The sequence below is a fragment of the Etheostoma cragini genome, chromosome 13, assembly GCF_013103735.1.
Source record: "Etheostoma cragini isolate CJK2018 chromosome 13, CSU_Ecrag_1.0, whole genome shotgun sequence".
NCBI lineage: Eukaryota > Metazoa > Chordata > Actinopteri > Perciformes > Percidae > Etheostoma > Etheostoma cragini.
This window is the reverse complement of record NC_048419.1, coordinates 8511610-8530364: the sequence shown is the minus strand read 5'-3', so window position 1 is coordinate 8530364 and position 18755 is coordinate 8511610. Positions and strand designations below refer to the sequence as shown.

The 18755-nt window shown below is 40.3% G+C and overlaps 1 protein-coding gene and 1 long non-coding RNA gene across 2 annotated transcripts in view; both read right to left on the bottom strand.

The window, feature by feature from the left end:
- LOC117955217 overlaps positions 1-9555 on the bottom strand; it is a 23095-nt gene extending 13540 nt beyond the window's left edge. Inside the window, exon 1 of the long non-coding RNA XR_004658983.1 lies at positions 9540-9555. This is a non-coding gene — a long non-coding RNA (uncharacterized LOC117955217). The remainder of the gene's footprint in view (positions 1-9539) is intronic.
- The window catches only part of ntm (neurotrimin), a 502481-nt gene that overhangs the window by 240823 nt on the left and 242903 nt on the right, over positions 1-18755 (bottom strand). The window lies entirely within an intron of this gene.

The following is an 18755-nucleotide window of genomic DNA, read 5'->3' as shown; positions in this document are numbered from 1 at the left end:
CCCCCCCCCCCCCACACCACAGGCAGAACCATAGCAAAAAACTATAAACCCATAAAACTCACTCAACAGGCCCATGTCAAATTAGAAAATAGCAAATAAATTACACAATAACCTACAACAATGCACTGAAAGAAAAAAAATAGTTAATTTTGGGAACAGGGCCTAGTGAAAAGGGAGAAAGAAAGCCTTTTCACAAACAGACTAATACACATACATACAGTAGGCTTAATTTCATTTAATGTGTACTCTTTATTGATCCCCAAGGGTTAAATAGCAATTTTCACTCTGTTGTTATTACACACTACACGCAAGCTTGAAATACACACATGGTCAGGTCCTTTACATGCATTAATGGAGAGATTACAGAGTGAGTGCGCTGCGACTGCTGGACAGGCACCCTGAGTCTTATCAGGAAGTATCGTCAGGAAAATGTACTTAAAGTATTAAAAGCACTAAAAGTGCAGAAAAAAACATTTTTGAAACTGGAAATAATCAGCTGGAAGTGGAAGAGTTGTGTGTTTCATGGTCTAATCATGTCAGCTGGACTTGCTGGCCGTTACTTTATAATAAACATCAGATTTTATGAACTACATGTGTTATTTGTGCAGAAATCTTAATGTGTAAAGTAACTAGTAACTAAAGCTGTGAGATGAATGTAGTGGAGTAAAAAGTACAATATTTCTCTCTGAAATGTAGCGGAATTGAAGTAGAAAGTGACATGAAAAGATAACATAGTACCTCTATATTTGGACTTCAAGCTGTAGTGCGTACTGTTTCTGTGTCCCCCATGAGGAATTCTAAGTAAAGACAACAAAAGTGTCGGCGTGTCCATATGATACAAGTCTTCCGTGATGACGCTCCGCTCCCCACTCCTCCACGTAGTTACTAGTAACTATTAAGTAAGTAGGTTACTAGTAACTAAGGAGGTTAAGGAGGATTAAAATAAAATCAGATTTTACTCCTGCACACTTTGCACTCTTCATTGCACGATTGCCTCAACTTGTCTATATTGTTTATTATATATTATATATATTGTTTGTTTTATTATGTATGTGTAAGCGCATTGTGAGCAATGATAATCCAAAGCAAAATTCCTTGCATGTGTCCTCATACCTGGCAAATAAAGCCAATTCTGATTCTGATTCTGATAAACATGATGGACTTTTCAGAAGAGGTCATTATCTTCACCCTAGTCTCTGCGTTGGAAAGTCACAGGACGCCACAGTCTTTTGAACATAGTCATATTGAGAACTACAGAGAGAGCTGTGTGGAGCGTATAGTCTTAATTAGCTTTGTAGCAACTCATTTGGCAATGGCTTGAATGTATGTGACAATCATTAATATCAACAAGTTATACACTAAAGCTTTAAGTGCAGTAATGGAGTAAAAAAATTAAATGGGCCAAGCATCTTGTGGTTGAAAGTATCTTAAATTTAAAGAGTGTCTTGCATAGACAGCAAATGCAGTATTACCTCCACAAAAATGCTCATGCAAGCCCCCTGATATGTGTCCAAAAGGTCAGTGAGCTGTGCTTTGGGCTCAGGTAAACAGAGGCTGAACCCTCGGGGTGGGCAGACAGACCAAGGTGAGTGAGGCTGGACATTCTGTATCTTATCATAAAATAAATATCAACACATTTTATCCTGCCTTTTGCTGTCTGTTTGATAGAAATGTCAGAGCATATAAAAGACTCTGAATATCTTGCAAAACTTGAATACAGGGGGATGAATGAGAGATGTAATACAAACATTGTAATAAAAGAATGTGAAGGAGTCATTTATCAGTGTTCAGTCACTCTGCCCCCCGCCCCCCGCCCCCAGTTTTCCTTCTGCAGAAACTGTGGAGGAGACCAGATGTGATGTGCTTCATTTTCCTCTAGAGGACAGTAGAGCTGCAGATAATTCAACAGCTAAGAATGGTTGTTCCATAAAGTGGCTGTCACTTGTTTCTTTGTTGGTTTCTCATCCCCACATGCTACATTTACCTATTTCCCAATTGTCAATCGGGACGATTGAGCTTGTATGTATATATATTTTTTCTTTCTGTCATCCTTTCTTCATTGACATTGATGGCGCATAAGAAATCCTCCCACCCACGACGCAGCTAATTCCACAAACCCTAAGTCATGCTGGCACAGTGTATAAGGCGATCAAAAGAAGCAAAGAGGAAGACAGAGAATTAATCATTTCACCACAGCTTCTAAGAGTCTGTGTAGTCTCCTATTCATGGCAACATACCCGGCCTAGTTGCTAATGTTGTGCCACCAGTTTTCTATTAATCCACTCCACAATAGGAGGACAAGGGCGCCAGTCTGAATTCTTTCTGATTCTGTGCCTCTGCCCCCTACAAACTGAAAGGATTAACGCAGTGGTTGCAGTGAGCTCTGCAAAAGGTTCAGCCAACACCAAGACACACAAGAGTGACAACAGAGAAGGACAAAAAAGAAGAAGAAAAAACGCCTGCCAGTTATTTATTCCTTTTAAAGACAAGAAAATGGGAACGCACAATGGATGCATTTGTTCAGGGACAGTGGAGAAAGACGAAGACTATAAGCAAGGGGATCAATTTTCTCCCTTAAGGGCTTGTGTGGTGTCCCAAGCTAAATGCAGAAAGATTGTTAGAGTGGAGGGGCAGAAGAGCTGTATTTTACTATCTGAAAAAGAGCTAGATGGAAGGGGCCGTTGCAGCTTAAGTATGGATATTTGCCTCCAAAGCCAAGGAGTAGATGCTTGCTAAGCAAGGGCTTAATTTGTGCTGGATGCAGCCACAACGAGAATCAGACATCATTCAGCTCTTTTCAGGCACCAAGGTCCCTCATATCTCATAATTACATTTATAAAAATCCTCAGACAGCTGAAGTGCAATTTCATCCCTTTGATTTCCTCAGTACATCAGGCCTACCGTTTTCTCATCTGCATCATGCATCATAGTCTCACGAACGGGTCTGTGTGATGTGGTACGAGTATGGATGCACACGGAGCAGCAGTTACAAGTTATTTAAGACGCTACAGAGCATTGTTGTATCAGCGGTAGTTGGTGGTTCAGTTACCGGAGAATAGGGGACTTTCACTCATCCCAAACTACTCCCAAACCGTGTTCTTATACAGCGGCCGTCAAAGTAGCAAATACAGCAAAAAATGCATATGAATTACGGTGCTTTACTTTTTGTAGCTTTATGAACGAATGGTTCATGAGAACCGGTTGAATAGCAATAACAATCGAGTAGCTCAAAGAGCAGACTGCTATCATAGGGCTGGGTGACCATCAGACTAGAGCTAGAGTGCTTGCCCTTATATCAGCATTTGTATCAATCAATCAATCAATCAATCAATTCAGTATCATCAATCATTAATGCAGTCGTAAATAAGTGAAAAGAATTGATCGGAAAAAATCATCAATGCAGTCTTCACATCAAGGATCAGTAGAAGTATTTAGAAAGAAGATACCAATTCATTTATTTTATCTGAATAATTAAATAATCAGAACAGTGAACAACAATATGTATATGACATCCTACGAAATTAAAGTGACCGCCAGTCACAAGAAAGTTACGTTTCGATGTGCTTGAGATCCACTAATACAAACTAACTTCTGCAGCAGCAGCACATGCACAGTGTTGTCTTAACAACCATGTCCTGCTTCTGCATTTGCACAAGGCACAGGTTCCGAGACTCTAATCTTTGACATGGCACGTCAGCATGGAGATTATCTGCGTCTGATGTCTTTTATGTTAAACAGAGATCTCACAAGCGTTCGGAGCCCTGCACTTTGCTTCCTGTCCCTGTGGATTACCTCCCTCTCCATACTCCAGCACCTTGTGATGTATAAGTGAATTAAGCACAGAACATAAAGTGCAGATTTGCAAGTATGACACAAAAAGGAAAGCAAGCATGCTCGTTGGCAGTTGAAGGAATACACAGACTTTCTGATAGCCTGTGGTAATTGTTTAGCATGCAGTCAGTAAGTGTATATGAGGACGCAGGTTAATTAATGATATGTCACTCATACAAATGGTAACATGGAATAACGTTCAACTTAAACAAGTTAGATTGATTGCCATTTTGCTTTGAAGAAATATTTCTTCCTTATGTAGAAATTGCATAAAAACTATACAAGAAAGGGTCTTAGAAATCTGGATATACAGTATATTGGATATACACAAAAGGTCTGGTGATATTCAAAAGTTTTGTTATCGGAAAACTAATCCCATGAAAACACCAAACCAGCAGTGAATTCTGATCAGTATTGTGTGTATCATAGCCTGACACATATCTTCTTCTTCTTCTGTGTCATAGAGCTCCCTTGGTGTCCTAAAACTGTGAGCCACACTGTTGCACTGGCTGACATATTCTAAAATTACCATGAACACAACCCCCCCACCCCCACACACACCATCCTGCTGCCACATATACTCACTACAGCACCAAATGTGAATACATCCTTTGCTGAAAATAGGCCCCTAACAAATGCACTATTCCCTGTGGTTTGAGTACAATTTGCCAAAAACTAAGGGACCAGCCTTTTTAATTGAAACTATATATGTATTAGTGACTTTTAAAGGTATCTTTAGTTGGAATCAATGGTGTTTGGGCTGAGAACCACAGACAGCGCTGTTTTAACGTAGGCTAATTTCAGCCTGGAAGCCCACTCACGTCTTTGGTTTTGTCTTTTTTAATGAGATTTGTTGACAACAAAATAAATACAGAATCAAGACAGCCATATCTTTGAATGACTCAGATGTTTGCATCTCAATACACACAGATTGTGTGTCGAGACTTGCATTTGATATTGCATAGGGTGACGGTGAGCCGAACTCCACAAATATCAATCTTTTAATAATAGGCCTTGGATATTTCCATCATAAAAGATAACCAAACACTGAGTCAAACCAGGATATCATGTAATGACAGGGCATAATGTAAATGCCAAATGTTTGTTAAATCAAATGTGGGCTGCTTTGCTGTTGAAAAATGTTTCATTGAACACATTCAAAATGTGTTTGTTTGAATGTCTGTGGACCTAGATGAATGAATCCCGTTGCGGTTGCTGGGTGTATCTAGATGGAGAAGGGGAGGTCTGCACCACTCCAATATGGCTTATTGTACTGCAGCCTTATTAATATAATGGAACCGAAACCGAAATTGCAGTTAATGTAAGCAACAAGCAAGTTATAAATATTGTGAAAGTCCATATAGAAGATTGACTATAGTCCATTTGTATTGAGCATTTGTATTGTTCCTTAATCTAGAAATGGTCTCATCATGAGTGAAGTGTCTTTAATTAGTATATTATGCAAGAAATAGAATAGAAAGGGAGTGTGTGGTGTAAACACTGATTGCATTTCAAGTAAAATAGAAGTGGAGACAGTTTTCTGCCAAGCACGTTATAGATCCAACAGTGAACACTGAATCCTGAGGCCAGGTTGCACGGATCAGCTTACTGAAATGAAAGTAATTTGCCATCTAAATATTGAATGGGCTATAAATATAACGACAGTGGATGGAGCCCACTGATCGCAACATTTAAGTAATCATAGACCAATGTTATCATGGCGAGCTCCACTTCTAAAGACAAGTTAACACTAGGAGCTTACAGTAGAAATAAACATCGGGATGCACAGTATTATACCCAAAGAGCTCAAGCCTTTCTTACAAAATGTCAAATATGTCATTATTGTACGTACTGTACTGAATCGGCACTAGTTTAAGTTAAAGAGATTGTCTCTGAATCCGCGGTATGTGCCCACAGAGAGACGTGACAGTTATGTGCACAGGTGGTAAAATAATTATCTTCATGTACGACTATGGAAATCTTATGTTAACAGTGAGAGAGTCAGATAGTGAAAGAACAAAGTCGCTCATTAATTGCAATGCATATTTATAACTCAGACTCTTGAAACGCTGTCATAATGACTACCGGAGACTCTGATGAATCTGTCATATAAAGTTTTATCTTTTTGTATCTTAAAAGAGTTTCTATTTTAAATATGTCCTCGCTTTAATTTGTTATTTACTTGGGGCACATTGAAATTGACAGCTGTCTAACAGCTCCGGTGAGAAATTCAGATATCGGAGAGATGTAAATAAACTTAACAAAAACATGTGTCAGTGTGGCAAGCAGCTCCAATGTTTCCATTATCTAAAATCCTCACACTGTAGATCAGGGGTGTCAAACTCAATTTCACTTAGAAAAAAATTGCATTTTTAAATTCAGGCTCCTACACAGCTGATTCACAACAACATGTTTCACACCCTAAATATAAAAACTCTCCTGGTGTGAATTTCTGAGTCTCAAAGTCAGTAATTCTGCCTAAATCTGCTTTAAGTGTATAAAGTTAGAACAGCGACAGTAACCTATGGTATTAAAAATGTGGTAAACAACAAATATTAGCACTGAAATATGTTGAACTGAACACGGCGTGAGAAAGAGGGCGTGGTTTACACATAATTTGCATAGGTCACTGGTGTGTTAAACCTGTTTAGCGTTCAATGTACCACTGGTGGTTCGAAATTGGGATCATGCATCATTTCTCGGTTTTGATCGCGTGTAACTTTTTCCCTGTGCGCGCTCCCTAGAAAGCATGTCGACACGTCATTGTAATCTGTGGTGCCAGCACGTTCCAATGGACCTGGTTGCTAGCCAATAGCATGATTCTATCAAGAGATACACTCAAACTAAGCCAATCATATCGCACAGCCCCCATTGGGCCCACGTGGGAAAGAATGACAGTAGAACGCACCAATTAGAAGGACAGGTCATAAAACTGGCATCCCTGTGTAGCCAGTAAACAGACGAGTTGAATGGTACCAGACATGGCCAAAAAAACCTATCCCTGAGTTGACTCCAACTGTCTTAAAGCCAAAAATATGGCCTTCTTACAGCATTTCAACATTTCATCAAATTATGATTACTTATTCCTTTTATCTATGTATCTACTTATTTCAGGTATGTGTGTGAGTGATGTGGATGTGTTTTTGTATTTCAGAAGTTATGTATATTGCACTTTTTGGGCTTTTTTAGAAATAAGAAATTAGACAAACGCACAGACATATCTGTAGAAAAACATTCATATAAAATCCATTTTATAAGCAATTTTCTTCTGGATTTTTTCTGTTCAAAGTTGAGACATGTTGCTAGGGTACTATTTTAGTATATAGCAGTTGTAATATGCTTACAGTAGTGATTTTTATTAATTTTTCAGATGATTTACTTGGACGGAAATAGAAATTCTGTGTTCTAACCTCTGTAGCTCTGTGTCAGTAAGGCCTAGTGTCACAATGCCACTAGAAACAACAAGTTGAGAGTGTTAGCTTCACAATGAACTCAGGGTCATCACAGAGGGCCAAAGCATGTGGAAACTGCAGCATGTTTTAGGGGGTAAAAATTTAGGCGAGAAAATCATATATTTTCCAGTGAATTTCAACAGGTTAAAACAGCATATCTGCAATGTTATCTGTTTTCTTTATTACATTAGGTTATTACTGTTTTCTTTATGCTGTCTTCCTCTTTTTTCTCTCTGTACTGTATTCTTCTCGCTAAAAACGGATGCTGGAAATTTCAATTTCCTTGCCTAATTCATCACAAAAGGATTAATAAAGAGAAGTCTAAGTGTGAGTCTAAGTCTAATGTCCTCCTCAAGTTCAGTTCAGTAAGTCTGTTTATTGCCATTATGCCATTTTTTCACATAGAAGCAGGCCGGTTTATTGTTTAAATTGAACGTAGGCCTAAAATGTGCTGTTTTGGCACTGATTAGCACTGTTCTCTTAATACATCCAGGGTTAGCACACATTAGCTAACTTGTGGCTAAATGCAGCTAAGTCTACCGCCGGGCAGAATGCATTCACTGACTAACTGCCTTAACTTTAGGCAGTTAGTCGGTAAATTTGTTTTCACAGTTTTAGGAGATGTCAGTGAGCCTTGAGTCCTTGTGTCCATGGGCCATGAGTTTGAAACGTGCTAAAGACAGACCTCTGATCTCCTGTACAATAGTACCACGTGGACATGGAGATCTGAACATTTTCCAGCAACGGCTAAGTGAGGCACTGAGAGCAGGAGGAGAAACATTGACATTTCTAAATGGACTGGAAGGCCAGTGGATAGTTATTCAGCACAGATGTTTCTACCACACTCTGATTATAGCACCAACTTATAAGGGAACTCTACAGTCACCTTTTATACAAATTAATTACAATCTCATTTAGGTTGCCTTGTGCTGACGTTGACGATTGACTGTGTTTTCTCCACCTTTCTAAGCAATGCAGAGTCCTTCCCTGACAGAAGCTCATTTTATGTCACAGCAGAGAGAGGACTGGACCTCTTTTTAATCCACAGCCTTCTAGGGTCTGTCAGTGAAATAAAGCTGTTTAAATGTTTCAAATTTACCTGACTCCTCTGCAAAAATATGTCTTGTCATGTTATATAAGATAACAAATGCTAAGAGTTGTCATACCCAATCAATGCATGGTGAATTAAATAAGTCTGAGCTATGGCATCCCTCTGCAAGGAAACTGATGAGGGACCATTACATCAATTCAAATCTGGGGGAAGACAGATTGTTGGTGTCAGCTGTGGAAATCTGTCAGATCGCGGCAGGGAGCAGCTCAGCCCTGACCGAGCCAGCTCTGGGAACCCAGCGCCAGAGCGCAAGGGGAAAAAATCCATTTATTTGTGTTGTTCCCCTTGGGATGGACAGAGTCAGCTGCTGCTACGGCCATACCTGTCTGCAGCAGCAGGCCATCCCCAGTTATGTGCCTTCGATCAATTCCACCATCCATCGCTCAGCTGGGTTAACCATCGATTGAGTTGTGGTTTTGAGATTTTCTTTCCTTTTATATCCTTTGCCAATAAAAGGGCCTGCAGGCAGGGGCGCTAGTCAGCGGACATTTCAGAAGAAATGTATCATTTTTTAAATCTGAGGTAGTCTTTAAAGGTGACATGTGATACTGACAGCTAGTGTTTAAAACAGTAACTGCAGTACAAATTCAAAATCCTGGAGAGAGTCGTCTCCCCAGCCCCCTCCTCCCCAAACTCCAAGTTCACGGTTGACGCTTGTCTCACGTAGCCAGACATTACTCAACAGCACAGTGGAGTAGCTAACGTTAGATGCTTGCTATACTGACAGTCATAGAAGCCCGCGCACATGGGGAGCTCTGTACCCAACTGACAGACATACTTCTTCTGCTTAAAATTAAAGTTGGAACTTTGGCTAAAATTTACACAACCTTGCCGTCCTTTTCCACCTGACTGAAATACACACTTTTTTGGCTTAGAATTACTGCAACAATTGCTAAACACACTGCTATCTAACGGTCCTCTCTTCCTGATTTACAGCCCCCCCTCTCTTGGCTTAAAATAACTTACCGTTGGTGGTTACGGCCTTTGAACATGCTACATGTTGTAAACAGCCGTGGCCCGCTGGGTTGGTCCTCCGATAACGATAGAAGTTAGCAGGGTTAGCATGGCGGCAATAGCGAGGACCAGTTGGGATCACTTACTTTACTTTAAGGATAGGGTGACCAGACGTCCCAGGTTTTGGTGACCTTTACCTGGCTGGATCTTTCCCCGGAAATGTCCCCGGTTTTCACTGTGACTGACCCAAAATTGGAATGAAAGAAAGAAAACATTGACCAAACGTAGCCGAAAGTCGCTCAAGAAAGCCAGAGCCAGCGCTGCTCAGAGCGCAGAGATGTTTTAAAAAGCCGTATTTTATGATGCTAAAATTACTGGTTATTTAAATGGAGTCTGGTGCGTTTAGAAAACGCAATATTGCTAACTTTTATGTTTTAAAAAATGATCTTTATCTTTTACAGAAAGGTCAACCTCCTTAGAAATCCTTTCCATAATGTTGTCAGACACTCAATGTCAGAAATTCCATCTGAGTCTGTCAGTAGCAACACAAGTACTTTTTAGGGCTGTAATCAACCAAATAAAATCTTGGTCGACTAAAGTCCTGAAATTTCTACTAAAAATTGACTGTGGCGGGGGGGGGGCACGGGGGTGTGCGGAGGGGCGGAAAAAAACATACGATTAATTAACTTTACTGTCCCGCAGTACTGGTCCGTGCAGGCTATTTGCAGTATATTAAATCGTTTTTGACTTCATTATTTTTGTGCTCGGCTTTGCGGCTGAGACACGACTAGACTAGTAATTTAAAGCTTTTACTCTTAAACACAAAAGGCACGTCCACTTTAATATATACTGTATATTTAAACATATCTGTGGTCAAGCTCAGTGCCTTGCTGTGTTGCATTAACTCTGAAACTTTCTCTTTGAGTCCTTCACATTTTCCGGTTAGTCCATGCATCATTGTGTGGCTTGCTGGCGCTGTACGTTAACATGTTCTTAAAACCTCAGCCCTCCACAACAGCAATGGGCCTCATATCCTGAGCAATAAAGTCGACAATTCCTTCCGTGATATTATTTTTGCGTTTGGATGATAGAGGCTTAACATCCAGCAGGGTCTTGGGGGGTCTGGGTGTGTCTGGGAAGGGTGCTTTGGTAGTTATAAAACGATTATTAGACTATGAAATATGCCAATTCTGATATGTTCATATAGCCTACTCCAAACAGACAGGGCTAACGCTGAAAAGTTAGCTCACCATTTTTAAGTGATATGCCATGTTTGTAGTCGAGCTGCAATATGCAAACTGTTGCATGCAAACTTGGCATTAAACGTTTTTCCGTTATCTGTTATTGTAAAATGCTGCCACACTGCCGATGCCTTCGACATGTTAGAGGAGGACTGACTGTAAATTAAACACTCCCAATTAAATAAATATTCAGCAAACCACTAAACCAAGGCTTTCTAGTTCTTCCTTCAATCTGTCCCCAGTGGGCTGGGCTAATCCAAAAAAGTGAAAACAAGGGCGTTGTTCTGAAGACAGACTGTTACTTGTGAAACAGGGGTGTTCTGAAAACACCCCCATTAGCAATTAGTGCTTTCCACCATCTGTTGAAATTAACACGGCAAACAATTGACAAATCAGAATTTTGGTCGAGCCAGAACGTATCAACGTATCGACCAATCGACTGGGAGATTACAGCCCTAGTACTTTTATGCACGTAAAATACAAGCTGGACAATTATCCAATTAACTGACATTGTTGCTTGTTTCTCTGCTCCCGACTGCAGCGATTTCGTTTAATATTGCGTCAATGTCAAAGGAAAATCTTTCCTCAATAGTTTTTATTGTATCCGATACTCAATGAGCTGTTACAGAAACAAGCCTGGAGCAATAAAGCAAAAGCTGTAAGATAAATGTAGTTAAGTAAATATTACAACAGTAATACATAAGTAAATAAAAAACACTGCTTAAACTTCTCTACCTTGTGTTTATTTAAATATAGCTACACCTACATGTAGGCCTAAGAGACTGCAATATAAGCCTATATATTACTATTAGGAGTAATCCTATGTCAAGCATGTAGGCTATAAATTAAAAAAACTTCAGCTGGAGTCCAATTTAATGTGGCAACATTGTTGACTGCATCAGTAATCCCTTTCCATTCCGCATTCTTCCTACAGCCTAATACCAGTTTTTATGCTTTGTACGAGCATTCTTATGATCTTTGGATTTCGCCTTCTGTTCCCTGTGTTAAATTGGACTGCTGAAATAAAGCCCTTTTTGAAGCTCCCTCCTGCCTGCTACTCCTCTGCTTTTGCGTCCTCCTTCTCTTACTCACCACAACAGAACCCCACGTGAAGCCTGTAGTAACAGAAATTCTGCGCTCATATCTGCGCTGTTTTTTTACGTAATGTTGATAAATGAGGGCCAGTGTGAATACGCAAATGTTGAAATGCAATAAAATGCCCGTCCCTTGTAGCTGTGATAAATTAACTTGAAATGCTTACCTATTTAAGAGGAAATTAGCCAAGACTGCGTCCTTTTGGGCCCTAAACTGTCCAATATTTCCCTGGGGTTTGTTAGATCTGTCACTCCCCCGATGTGAGTTGAGTGCAGATTTCCAGTCGCACATGCGTCACTTTGCAAAAGTAGCATACAAGATGCTAACGAGAGACTTCTGTAATGTCAACACAGCAACATGTTCCACATAGCGAAGTTTGTTTACTGCGGTCTACAAGCTAGCAATTATGAGTGCCGTTTTGAGCTAACGTTACCAATCCAACAATCAGAGATAGCTAAAACATTTTTTAAACGATTCCCACCTTCTGTTATTGTTTGTAATGAGAAAAGTTTATAATTTCATGGATTTCATGATTTTTTGTCATGAGTATGTGCGACTCGCATATGCACTCGACTCACATTGGGCAGTGACGATGTCTCTGGTCACGCAACTGTTAGAAACACGCGTTTTTTTTAGGTTGGGTAGAATCTATCTCTGTTGATCCTGTTCGTTTGTTTGCTGCTTTCATGGCTGTTCTAATGTTACAGCTGTTGCACGCTGGGTTCCGTTTTTACAGGTAAATCTGGCAGCCCATTCTGGCTGTCAAACTGGGCTGTTGATTACAACGCATAGAATGTCAAAAACCATAGTCTTTCAACTTAGCATGTTTCTTTAATAGCTGATGATGCATTTGGGTCATTTTTGGCTTTATTACAGTAAATATATTACATTTTGCACCTTTAAGAACAGGCAACCTAGAACGCTTTTTCAGTCCAACAGTGAAGTTAAAGTAACTGCTTTGATAAGTAAAGAACAGTGTGCCATGTGGCAGGGCTTCTTTTTCTGCCATAATGCAGGGATTCAAGGCCCAAGGAAGAAAATCACATCTATTATACTGTTTCTATCATCTAACTACAAAATGTGTGTTTTCAGAGAAATGATTTCAAAGGCTGTGTGATATGTGTGTGTGAGTACTTACTAACCTCCAAGGCCAATTTTATTAACCATATACTGTATGCAAACATTAACTGTCACAGTATAAAAGAGCATTGATCAACATAAAGAGGAGGTCAGGGTGCCAGTCAGCTGATAAATGTTCTCTGGAAAGAGCCAGGTGGCACCACCACAGCAAATAACATAAATAATGATTTTTGAGCAATGCCACATTATACCTGAACTAAAACTGAAGAGCGCCATCCTCCTGGTCCACTCTACTGTACAATTGGCATGTAATTCAGTACTAATACTTTCAAAAGAAAATAGCACTCAACTAGGATCTACTGGCTACTTACTGTATGTATTGGCGAAAATGTTTTCTTTTAAGTTAATATAATGATTAAGCTTGTATATTGAATATGGGTGTCTCTTCATTATCAACAAATTGATTGAAATGCAATATAAATTTAAATAATTGTGTGCTTTTCTTTCAAAATGAAGATTAACCATCAGACTCTGTAAACTTCCTCATCTGGCATATTGTATATTAATCAAATCCAGGTAGGCTACATTATTATGAGGTAATAACATGCAGACTTTTAAACTCAATCTCAAATAAAAATGAATAAGAACTAATGTTCACTGTGATTGATTATATAAGTCAAGCAAGCAATTTTTGCAGGTCTGAGTTGAATGCCATGGCGGCTGCTTCAAAGGGGAAAACCTTTACATATGGGCGAGCACTCTACCAGGCGAGCTCCCACCCAGGCACCCAAAAAGCATAAGGTAACCCATCCGGGCGAGTGAAATCCAGCAGAATTTCGGCGGCACCTGATCAATCCTGGGAAGGAAACGTCATGAAAATAAACTTTCCTCGGGGTAACCTTAAGCATCCAAGCTTATCTCATGACATTATTTCTTGCCTGTCGCAGGTCTAATGTTTTCCCTACAAACAGTGTGTGTGATATTCAGACTAATCACGCAAGCACAGCAATAAAGACACATAGAGCCTCCTTCATCCACAAACTGTCATGAGCACAGCTGTAACCACCACCCTCAGGTAACGTATTGGTGCAGTGTGAGCAGCAGAAGGAAATGGGAAGACATTTTTTAAATTGCCTTTTTGACAGTTTCACTTTTTTTTGTATTTTTACCATGTTTCAAAGTGATGGAAGAATGGCAGTGCTTTTTTTCCAACCACTGCTAAGAGTTAGGCCCAAAGTAAGGGCCTTGCTTTTGAGGCTACCCACTGTGCAACCTGTGCTGTTGCATGACGGCTGAATATATTCAATTGTAATACATTTATTGTGCTACTTAGATTCAGACGCAAACAGAGATCGTTATGTCCTTGTCTGGCAGATAAAATTTTGAGCATGAGTATTAGAGCTATTTGCTCTGTAAAAGCTACTGGAAAGTCCACCCAAGGGAAGAGACAGAAAAAGAAATGATAACCTGCATGCCTCAACATCATCAGCAGGCATATCTTCTGTATTAAACATGGACTTGATCATTAAAACAAAACCTTAAATGGGTTATTAAAAGCTGAAGAGATTTTCTGCAACACTGGCTATTTATGGTTTATTCAGTTTGACATGTATCAAACTGGAATTAAGCTACTTTGATGTGTGCGGAGGCCATCTAGATAAAACATAAGAACTAATGGAACATAATCTCCCACTGCAACCTAGAATACAACTCGGCTCTCGCCATCAGGATAAAGCAATCTGTGAATAATTGAGCATGCCGGAGCCAACAGCATTAGCACGAATTGAATTCCCATCCAAGACTTTTTCAAATAGATCCTCAACAACCCACTGAGTCCTGGTAGGCAAACGTTGCTCTTTTCAACTCTTCACCTTCTTTGTATGGTCTATTTATTGCAATGTCCTTTTAGCTTCGAAGGGCTCATCCAGGCTTCTTTGAGTACTCAGATAAAGGTTAATGGGCTGAAAATAGAATAGCCTTCTTTGGCCAATAATAAAGACGTTGAAGGAGTAGAGTGCCCAGCTAGAGCTCATGTTGCCGTTATCATGTGTTTTCCATTATAATGATATTAATTTTGAAGTAAGAGTTGGTTCGACTTTTAAAGATAAAAAACCTTGTTACAAAAAAGAGCTAAGCCAGAGGGCAAAGCTCTTGATCTCCCGCTCAGTTTACGTTCCTACCCTGACCTATGGTCATCAAGGCTGGGTCATGACCAAAAACAGATCCAGGGTACAAGCCAAAATGGGTTTCCTCAGGAGGGGGGCGGGGGTCTCCCTTAGAGATAGGCTGAGATGCTCAGTCATCTGAGAGGAGCTCGGAGTAAAGCCGCTGCTCCTTCGCATCTTAAGGAGTCAGTTGAGGTGTTTGGGCATCTTGTAAGGATGCCTCCTGGGGGCCTACCTAGGGAGGTGTTCCAGGATGGTCCAACTGGGAGGAGGCCTCGGGAAAGACCCAGCACTAGGTGCGGGGATTATATCTCCAACCTGGCCTGGGAACGCCTCAGGATCCTCCCCCAGTTGGAGCTGGTTAATGGCTAGGAAAAGGGAAGTTTGGGGTCCCCTGCTGGAGCTGCTCCCCCTGGACCTCATGCTGGGTAAGCATACAAAGATGGATGGATGCTTGAAAGGATGAGGCGAGGAGTAGCTCATTAGAGAATGTGTTGCCTAATCCATGAGCTGCAGCTACGGCAGCAAATATTCATCACCGAACAGGAAAAATTACCCCTATATTTCCCCATCATTAATTTTCTGTTAAAGAATGTATGGTCTTTGTTAGGCCATCCCAACTGGATGGACAAATGAGTCAAATTTTTTCCAATTAAATGGGCCCTATGGTGGTGTGGAGGGGGGGGGGGGTCTGTGGGGGCGGAGTCTGTGCCATATGGCTGTTAGGTATTTGTGATATGAAGCGCAAAGCCATAGTAGACGCACAGCTGTTCAAGTAAGAACGCAGAAGCATACCTGGCTGCTTCCCCCTGATGGCTACATGGATGGGCTTCATTTGCTCTAAAATGCAAGTGTGTGGCTGTGGGGGTGCTCAGATGTTTGGCTGTGTTTCACATATTTGGTTCTCCTTTACACTCGATGTTTTGGTATATTTCTGATGTTGAAGTTTTAATGTCCAGCAGGGTAAGTATCAAGTTCTAACATGTTATGTTATTTCTAGGTAATTCTACTTTTATTCCCATTATCCATCAAATACGGTAAAGTTAATGCCTTAGTTATAACTTGTATGCATGCTTTAAAGGCTTTTATACTCCATCCCTCTCTAAGCTGTTTCATTTTGATGAATTACTAATTTAAATAGGGACATTTTTGACAAAAGAAGCTACGTTGAATGCTATTTTGTTGAAATAACATTATAGAATGCTTTTATTTTCATTGTACACATGTGGAATACCTGTGTAATGAGATTGAAGCAACCCCTTTCCAGTGTCAACAAAAAGGAAAAATAATATTCCACAGTAATGAAATTGCACAAAATATCTGGTTTTAAAATAATGTATTATTATAATTATTAATATTTGCTGTTGGACACATGGCTCTCACATTATACATACAGAGAACTCAAGAGCAAGAATTGCTCTGTTAAGATTCTTGACTTAATGACCTTCACCTTTGCTAGGTTAAGGCACCTGACATCAACATGGGACTGCAGGGTCAGGGATCAAACCGTGGTCTAACTTTGTGATGGAATGCCCATACAGATGGTGGCTATGAGCAAGTGACGTTTTGCAGAATAATTAGAGGAATATGGTGATGTAAGCGTTATTATTTCCAGCTATGTTGATTGCATCCACGCTTGTAGCCACTTGTATGGCCATTTGTCTGTTGTTAGTTTTCATGCATGTAGTTATTTTTCTGACTCTCGTTCAGAAAAAAACAAAGCTCTTATTGGTTTGGGACTTTTTTCGGAGGACAACTTGAACCACTGAAACATGTGTGCACATTGACAAAACAGCCAAGCCGCTGGAGCACCAGTGCCTTTAGTTTATGCTTGCACTAATAATCGCGGTGTTTGGAGTTCTTTCCAGAAAATCTGCCTGCTTGCAATTTACCTTTTCTTTAATAGGTTTCTTTCGCAATCCAACCTGCTAAGAATAGAGCTATTTAATTCAGTTTATAGCCTGCCTTCAAATTTCAATTAGTGCCTCTTAAACTGCAATAGAAGATATTCTCAAACATTGCACTTTCATGTCATTTGCTGTGAAGTCAGCAAATGTGTGTTGGAGAATTCCTAATTAAGGGTGTTATGTGCTTCAGCTGAAATCACATGAAAACAAGAAAACATTTAGCTGCTCCTGTGAACTTCCCAACTCAAACACTCAGACATGTGTACGCAGCATAAATAGACACTAGAGGCTTGGAGTCAGTGAGGCCGCGATGCAGCCGTGGATACATGCAGAACATTGCCAGACTTTGTCATCTGGTCTGCTTCACCAGTACATGAGAGCCACCCAGCAAAGTTCCCTTTACAGTAGCTGTGCCCTTGACAAGTCTTTCACTCAGACGCATGAAAAGCAAATGAGATAGAGTAGTGTCCTCCAAACTTCTTGGGTGTATGTGTGTGAATTAATTTCCTTGTATACATGTATTAAGCCAATAAGGCGAAGGAGGAATAGAGCCCCTCACGTAGTGTGCCAGGACGACCTGCCTTAGGCGTTATCTTGATTGCAAAGGATGCTCGCGTGGCACCATTTAGACGATAGATTGCTCCAATGGAGTAGTGGTGACAGCCGTGCAGGTTGTTTAAAGGGCCATTTGGATGCAATCTGAGAGATTCCAGCCTGGATTTATGCCTCCCCTATTGCCGGGGCTGCTCACTCCGGAGCTATGGTAAACGGGAATGAATGATTGTGTCAGGAAGCAGACTTCCCCTCTCCCTCCTTCCCAGCCAGCAGGGCCCTGAGTTTAGCAGTCTGGCCTGTGCTTTGCATTGCATTAGCATTAAGCAGCACTTCACCTGTGTATGTGTGTGTGTGTGTTTGATCACCATTGACACTGTCCTTAGAGGAGCTTGGCTCATGTTATGTTAAGGTCAAAGGAGTCCCCTTGCTGAGAAAAAAACCAAAGCAAGATATATTCAATTTCTTCATGTGCTGAATGGGAATTATTCTAAAATAATACCCTCACATTTCAATGACAGCTGCTTCTTTATATGATAACAACGTGTTAGATGCATATGTGATCCATTTTCAGAGACAGACTGTAGCATTGCTCTACAGTATCGGTTAACATGATGGCTTTTGTCATTCAGACAGGGTGAGTGGGTGTCTTTTACATCATTGTTCCTCACAGCTCCAGTCAGACATGACAGGACATTTACAGAAAGAGACACACCACTCATGTGGTACTGGCACCTGGTGAGTGAGTGGTGTGAATGTGAGAGAGAAAGAGATAAAGAGAGAGAGAGAGAGATATACATTTTCTGATGGAAAGGAATCAGAGTGTGTTCAGTTGTCTCCCAGGATGCATAACTTTTCACCCTTTGGTCCCCTCACAGGTTGGAACTGGAATTGTCCCATTATGTCTCATTGGAACTACAGATCCGCCACGTGATCTGGCTAACGGTAATAACCGGTAGAGAGCCGCAAAAGCGAATGCAGAACTGCCGTTCACCCTGTTATGAGTTGATGAACCACTGAAACAATTTTGGAAACATTATTTTAAGGTACAAAAAGTTCTTTAAAACTTATTTTGCCATTGAAGCCTTAAGTAATATGAATAATATAATACTATTTTGAGTGAGAGACAATCACCATTAATTGTTACACCCACTACCATCGCATCTATTTCATCATTAATACTATTAGCCACAGCAGAAATATTGACGCATAGGAGCCAATCAGCCTTGGATCCTAATCACTTGTATGCGTATACTATTTTATGGAAACAGGTCTGGACTATAAGATCTGTACCATTTTTATGTGAAACCTGGCCAGGTTGAGCAACTATATATATATATATATATATATATATATATATATGTATA